General features: G+C 39.0%; 1 long non-coding RNA gene across 1 annotated transcript in view; it reads right to left on the bottom strand.

Annotated features, from left to right (window-relative positions):
• Positions 1–752: 752 nt before the first annotated feature.
• Positions 753–8,108, bottom strand: part of LOC106937459 (uncharacterized) — a 21,121-nt gene continuing 13,765 nt past the window's right edge. Inside the window, exon 3 of the long non-coding RNA XR_001422400.1 lies at positions 753–1,005. This is a non-coding gene — a long non-coding RNA (uncharacterized LOC106937459). The remainder of the gene's footprint in view (positions 1,006–8,108) is intronic.

Here is an 8,108-nt window from a genome sequence, read left to right as displayed (position 1 = left end):
TAAAATATATTTTAATGGATAAGATAGATTATTGTTTTTTTAATCTTTCTCCAAACATATTTCTTCATGGCATACTTCTATAACTAAACAATACCTACAGACGTCTCAAAATGTGTTAAACTTTTTGGCCCATTGCACTGCAACACCAACATCTATTTACATCTCCATTTGAAGGAGATGTAAACATGGATTTTTTGAGCCAGTATTCCAGAATGTTTAATCACAAAGTTCAAATTAGGAGACAATTTCAGAAGAGTCAACAACAATTTAGTATGCCATGAACATCTGCCTATGATACTATAATGACCAAAATTTTACATGTGCAAATGACTGGAACTTTGTCATGATGACACAACTGATGCTTTATGTAAAGCTCAGTGTTTTCGCGGTGGCTCTGTCTGCATTCCACCACACAATCTTGGATGAGCTTGACAGACATGCAATGTTGACAATATATCATCAGATTTACCCTGAAAATTGTACTTTGATATGCACACTTAAGTGTTAAGGTTACATCCCTAAGTTGAGCTAAGTGTATTCAGTGCTGGATGGTGAATGTCGCACTAAATTTGTTCCATTTGTGTGACTTTGCAACATTAGAACATTTTCAGCATTAATGCCTGTTTTGTGCTTAAATCTCATTATGTCTCAATTAATAACACTGAGGGGTTTTGGCCAGGTCCTGGGTCTAGTAAACAGGTGAACAGAAGGTAAAATGGTTTAGCTACATCAGGAATGAGAGTCAAAAGGCCGGTGCCCAACAGTTGATTTGCATTTGCATGGCTCTCAGCAACTTCATTTAAATACGAAAACCTCTGCTAGGCACAAGGGGAGGGGGATGATAGGGGAACACGGACACACAGCGTTTTTGACCATTCTTGGCAGTGCCCTACAATTTTCCACTCTGACAAAAACCTCTTGCCGATGGCCCTCAATCTCCATGCGCACGGCAGAACTAGGTGTCAATAGCTGTCGAAAATCCCACTTTTCGTCCTGTAATAATTGCTTATTTCACTCTTTCCTAGCATGCTATAGAGCAGTAAAACTAACACTAAGCAATTTGATCATTGTCTCCTTGTTAACATTTTTCTGCTAGCATTGTTTCTGTTTCCAGCTTCATACATCTGCTGTGCAGATGTTCTACAGCTCTGCCAGAAACTCAGCTTAGCAAACCTGCTAAGGGTAATGGACTTTGTTTGCATCTGTGGTCTGAAATCATAAACATGACGCTACACAGATGTAAGCATCTGTGTAGCGTCATGTTTATGTATAGCTGTGCATGGATGTTGTTGCAGTGTGTGTGTGTTCCACCTCATGAGTCTAATTTCCTGTGTACTGCGGATGTGGGTTGTCTCTTGGTGAACCGTTGACTTCTGCTTTGCCTGCAGTCCTCTGTGCATCCTCACAGCTCTGCTTTTCTGGTCCATCTCCCACAAGCCTCCATGTTCCAGCATGTTTCTGCTGTCAGGATGCCTGACAAGATGAAAGTCTAAATATGTTTCCATGAGTTGGAGTAAACTCATACATTGCTAATACAGGTTAAGAAGTACTTTTTTTTTGTTTTTGAAGGTTCTTCTTGGTGGGTTTTGTTGGTTTATTTGTCTTTTGTCTCTGTATGAAAATTCCTGCTGGGTTCTCTCTCTCTCTCAGACCGGAGCAACTGACTCTAAGGAGGAGTCCCTTCTCAGACCCAGGGGTGGTAACCTGAGAAACAGATTACAAGGCTTGAGGACATGTCTCATAGAGTGTGTGTTCAGACTGAGAACATTTCACAGTTTGCCATGGTCACGGTCACCTCAGCATTGTCACTTCTGAATGTGGAGGTGAATAACCGCAGCTAGGTTAAAGACAACAAGACTGTCATGATTCCTTGAATGGTTTGAGTATCTTGATTATTACAATTCTTTGATGCAAATTATCTGCCATGAAGCTTTGTTAAATTATATTTTACTGTGTAGCGCACTATGTTCCAGCCAGGTGATTAATATGTTTTGCAATGCTCTCTCACTTTCACCTGTGAGTCATTGATGAATGTTAAGTGCTAGCAGCCCAATGTTCAAGTTCAGTCCAGAGCATCCGGAGGGATTTCATTGATTGATGATAAAGTCTGGGTTTTTATAGTTTTTCAGGGGACCAATAGGAATCCTTAAAATGACTGACGCAAAGCATGGATACAACAACCCTTCTCCTGGAGCTGCTGCCTGGTGGCTGGTTCAGAGCACACGGTGGGGAACAGCTCAGTGGGTATAGGCATACAGCTGGAGTGGATAGACTTTAGCCTATGCTTAGTGCATCTTTACAGACGAACCAGACAAATCCATTTTCTACCTTCCCCGTTGCAACAATGGGTGATGGAGCTATGGCATTTCTACATACAGCTATGTACCATACAGTAATTTGTTAATAAAAAGTGAAAACAGAATGATTAGAGAGCTGGCCAGTCAGTTCCTTGGCTAGTTCAATCTGCATCTGTTTCTTTAGTTATTTTCAGTAAAAGAAAATGCTAACAGATCTCCAGATTAACTTCTGTTCAGTCTGAGCTCCTTCTTTGGTAGTGCAGCCATTTGAGAAAGCACCAGCTGAGGAAAATAAGCTCTTTATCAAGGTTATTTCAGTCATACACTGCTTTCCTGTTTAAAATGGAGAGTTAAGTTTGGATTATTTTGGAACTTGGGTACATTTATTAGTACAAGTCAAATAAATAATTTCCAAATGCTAGCACAAACATGTTTCTCTCGATGTCTTTCTTCACACAGTCACTGTTTATCATTAGAGAGTCTAAAACCTTTCACCAGTCCAGAGAGACTGTGAGGCAGATGGGCTGAGCCATACAACAGAATTTTCAACCAGGACATCCCAGTTGCTAGATTTCTGTGCCGAGTAGTATGCCCTTCCTTAAAGGGCTGTCATTCTACAGAACTTAGTTTATCCAGCACCTTTGGGATGCTGGGGTAGTTTGTGTAAATTATATGGTGGACAGCTTGGTAAATAATAAAGCTTAAGACTCTGCCTGCCTTATGTATGCCAGCAGATCCATTAAGTCCTGCAGTGTTTGGTGAACAGACTGTTTACTTACTCATCGCAGAACTCTAAAGAGAAGGCTGTAGGTGTTTCTATGTTCAAATGCTTTCCTACTTGAGGTGTATAGCATTTCCAGCCAAACCCCTACGCCCCCCAGCAAAAAATAAACAAACAAGAAAAAAATGTCATGCATCATATTATGATATATGACATTGTTTTTTTAAAGAAGTTATTACTTCTTATTTCTCAGAAATGTGAAGAGAACTTGTGTTAACTGTGACCAGAGGTTAAACCATTACAGCCTTGCAAGGTATCAAGTTATTAGTCAAGTTTACTGGTGGGATAAACATTAGTCCCACCTCTAATAATGGCTTACTTCACTCTTTCCTAGCATGCTATAGAGCAGCTTAAATGCACAAAGCAGTTTTTCTTTAGATTTTTTACATGGCCCATCAAAACAAAAACGTACAACACAAGACCATCATGCAACTTTTGAATCTTTTAATCTTTTTTTGAATACCTTCCAGAATCATACAGGCACCAATCGGAAACTTGTGGTTAGGTCTGTCACAATAACAACTTTTGCTGAGCAATTAATTCTCAAAAATTATTGTGATAAATGACAATATTGTTTGAAGACCATTTTAAACTGATGTAATGGTAATGACATAATAATGCAAGCATATCCTGCCAAAAATAAAAACATTTTATTTTCAAAAGAACATTTAACACTGGAACTGATAAACAAAATAGCCAAAAACAACCACAAACAAAAATAAAATGGACTCTGTCTCCGTTAACAAAAATTACACATTATAAGGCGCATAGAATAGACGCTACAGTAGAGACTGGAGTTACGTTATGCATCCACTAGATGGAGCTACACTAAAGGGAATGTCAACAAAACAATCCGACTTCGGTTGGCGAGGAGAGCCTTCCGCGACTGGGCTGGGGCGTGGCCGGACAATGGTCACCCTTCTCTGTTCGCGCACAGCTTGTTCGTGGAGAACGTGGTGCTAAATGACCTGCAGACGACCTGATTCTAGACGGTCAGTAGGTAGATAGGTCAATCAAACTTTATTAATAAATTACAAACCAGCGTTCTGACAACTATCCCAGCATGCACCGCACGCTTCTTCTTCTACGGGTGAAGATGAAGTCGGCGGCTGCTTACCGTAGTTGCTAGACTTGTTGTGGCTCAATATTGGTCCATATATAAGGCGCACCGGATTATAAGGCGCACTGTCGGCTTTTGGGGAAATTGAAGATTTTTAGGTGCGCCTTATAGTGCGGAAAATACTATACATTCAACTAAAACAGTACAGATAATGAACTCTGTATACTATATTGCCCTTCAATAATCATTAGATTTAGATAGAGAAGATGGGCATATCTGGCTGCCTGATGCAATAGTTCAGTCCTTCCTTACACACAGGTGTCAAACTCTAGTCCTGGAGGGCCAGCAACTTTTAGATGTGCCTTTGCTGCACCACACCTGAATAGAATAATTAGGTCATTAGGAAGGCTCTGGTGAACTTAGCTACACAAGAAAGAGGTAATTAAGCTATTTCATTCCAGTGTTTTGTACCTGTGGCAATTCTTAAACTGCAGTACAGTGGCCCTTGAGGACTGGAGTTTGACACCCCTGCGTTAAGGCAATAAGGAAGGTAGGAGGTAGGAGTTTCATCAATAGAAAGAGAAAAAGGCGGGAAGAAACGATAAAGCCGATAAATTAAAATGAGATCGATAATTTTCATTTATCATGAGATTAATTGATTTATTGTTTATCGCGACATGCCTTCTTGTGGTTATTTTCCTATGTCTGGCTTTTGTAAAGCTCTTCCAGGTTATTTAAATGTTTAGCTCTAATGAAAGAATTCAATGTACACTGAAAAAAAATAACTCTTTGGATTAACATAAAAAAATCATGGAAAGATTTTCCACCTGATTACTTTGCTTTATTTCAGCACTATGTAATTCTGTTACTCCGATTTAAAGGAAATGTGTTGGCTCAACTTAATTTATTAAGGTTATTCCAATTTAAAGCAAATGTGTTGGTTCAACTTAATTTATTAAGGTTATGCCAATTTAAAGCAAATGTGTTGGTTCAACTTAATTTTTGTGGTTGATTCAACTTATTTACTTTAGTTGGACCCAATGTAATTTAATAGAACCAGACCAACTAATTTGCAATGTTTTGGACCAAATAATTGACTTTACTTGATTAAGATGAATGCAAATTTAGTTGAAACCAACTTATTTTACAGTGATACCTTCACACTACTTAATTAAGTTGATCCAACTCATGAAAATTAAGTTAGCTGAACAAACATGCTTCATGCTGAAAGAAAGCTATGTAATCGTGTGGAAATCCTTTCCATGATTGAATTACGTTAATTCAAAGACATATTTTTAAGTGCTACTAAATTAAGTGTTTTAAGACCGCACTGGCTGTCAGGGTAGAAAGAACACTCAACAATTAGAAAGGGTATAACAGAACTGTATTTTCAAAATTGTTGTCCATTTTCTTTACCATGTGCAGTGCAGGCACTTTACTACAAAAGGAATAAAATCGTGGCAGATGGCAACTCATTTGAACATCTATTTAAGCTAGTTTCAATTAATAGTTTAAACAAAACCTTTAATGTCAGTGCTTAATTAGTAACAAGAAACTTCAAAATAGTTCAGCCTACCACAGGCACAGATTTTAAATTTACAAGATTCAATGTTTTATTTTAACAAAATTATATACTTAGCATAACATAACAGTCAATAACCCCACAGGAACCTGGATGAAGTCTGGCATGGCTTCTGAATCCTGTGGATAATTAGAAAAGTACAAATTAAAAAAAGAATGAGGTGAAAGTTTTGATTTTCTTGTGCACAACCTCTGACAAACAGAATTATAATACATACAAGAGACATTGTAGAACTCTCCTCCATCGTTGTCGAGGAAAACTGAGACATCCCAAGGTAGCAGTCCTTATGGCAACAACATCTTTGGTCTACAAGTAGGAAAAACAATAAAAGTAAGCACAAGCATATTCTGAAGAAACTAAATCACCATCCAGCTAACGTTCTGGGTGAGAGGCGGGGTACATCCTGGACAGGTCGCCAGACTGTCGCAGGGCAACACATAGACAAACAACCATGCACACACTCTCACACCTAGGGACAATTTAGAGAGGCCAATTACCGTATTTTCCGCACTATAAGGCGCACCTAAAAACCTTCAATTTCCTCAAAAGCCGACAGTGCGCCTTATATATGGACCGATATTGAGCTACAACAGGTCTAGCAACTACGGTAAACAGCCGCTGACTTCATTTTTGCCCGTAGAAGAAGAAGCGCGCGGTGCATGCTGGAATAGTTTTCAGAACGCTGGTTTGTTAAAAAGTTTGACTGACCTATCTACCTTCCGACCATCTAGAATCAGGTCGTCTGCAGGTCATTTAGCACCACGTTCTCCACGAACATGCTGTGCGCGAACGGAGAAGGGTGGCCATCATCCGGCCACGCCCCAGCCCAGTCGCGGAAGGCTCTCCTCCCCGACCAGAGTTGGACTGTTTTGTTGAAATTCCGTTTAGTGGAGCTCCATCTAGTGGATGTATAACGTAACTCCAGCCTCTACTATAGCGTCTATTCTATGTGCCTTACAATGCGGTACGCCTTACATATGAAAAACGTTTTAAAATAGGTCAGTCATTGAAGGTGCGCTTTATAATCCGGTGCGCCTTATAGTGCGGAAGATACGGTAACCTGACAGTCATGTTTTTGGACTGTGGGAGGAAACCTGAGAACTCACCATGCACAGGGAGAACATGCAAACTCCATGCAGAAAGACCCCAGGCCAAACTAAATCACATTTTTTCAAAATAAGTGGCCTAGAATAATTGTTCACCCTTATTTGTTTTCTGACTAAGACAGGTTAGAATGTTGATGGTTGTACAATTAAAGGAGCAACTGTAATTTTCCAACCTGCTACCAAAACACAACTGGTTTTGTCGAGCATGAAGTTTATTGTACAGGTGTGAAGAAGACTCATGTGCATGTGTGCACATAAACAAAATCACGACAGAATGCTCACCTTTTTGTCAAACTGGACCAGAATCTTGGGAAATGCATTGTCAATGACTCCTCTTCAGCCTTGAATGCAACACGAGACATCCCACTTTCTACTCTGGCAAACTCTGCAAAAACAGTAACAATCAGACCTGGCTCTGGAGAAATTTTGCTGATAGACCTGTCGATCAGACTGATATATTAGCAATGTTTAAGTCCACAAACATTCTAGAAGCTTCCCGCTTTACTGCGCATGCACACTGCTAAGATGACGCATTCACTCCAGTAACAAAAATATTCAAATCCACTTTACTCAAAATAATTTAGTATTGTACCCTTCTCAGGACAAACATGTAAATTACTCACATTACTTAAGTAATGTGAGTAAACTGTTGACTAAGCAGTTTAGTGAGACTTAAGTAAAGCATACAAATATAATTTAAGAACAGGTATTGCCTTTTAGAGTGGAAGTTCCTAGATTTGCACAAACATCTGTAGTTTAATGTAATCTCGCTAGCAACTTGCGTGATCTCCTGATCTCGCAAAACCCTCTTCGGCTGGAGATCACTCTGACTAAATTGAATCACGTTGTCTCAACTTGAATTCATTTTATTAATGAATTCAAGTTGAATTCATTAATAAAATGAATTCAACTTTTCTGACATAAAATTTATGTCAGAAACATAAATTTTATGTTTCTGACATGATTTTATCACGTTTGCCTTTGAAACAAAATTATTTTGTTAAAACATGTTTTTTTTGTAAATGCAGTGACCACCTCAATTCAGTTTTTTGGCACAAGCATGGAACAAGCAGAAAATTGAGCAAATGGTAGAGAGGCTGATTAATTTCCAGCTAACCTTCACTTTATGTGTTGTTAGCATATGTTAGCCACTGACTTGAGTATATAAATTACATAGAAACATGACCAAACATAGCAAAATTGTGCATATATATGGATGACATATCGTTGGATGACATCAAGCTGTACGCCAAGAGCGAGCGAGACATCGACTCACTGATCC

The sequence above is a fragment of the Poecilia latipinna genome, unplaced genomic scaffold (assembly GCF_001443285.1).
Source record: "Poecilia latipinna isolate Pla-1442-1.1 unplaced genomic scaffold, P_latipinna-1.0 Scaffold2354, whole genome shotgun sequence".
NCBI classification, from domain to species: Eukaryota; Metazoa; Chordata; class Actinopteri; order Cyprinodontiformes; family Poeciliidae; genus Poecilia; species Poecilia latipinna.
Note: the sequence above shows the minus strand (reverse complement) of the source record. Positions and strands in the feature narration are given on the sequence as shown.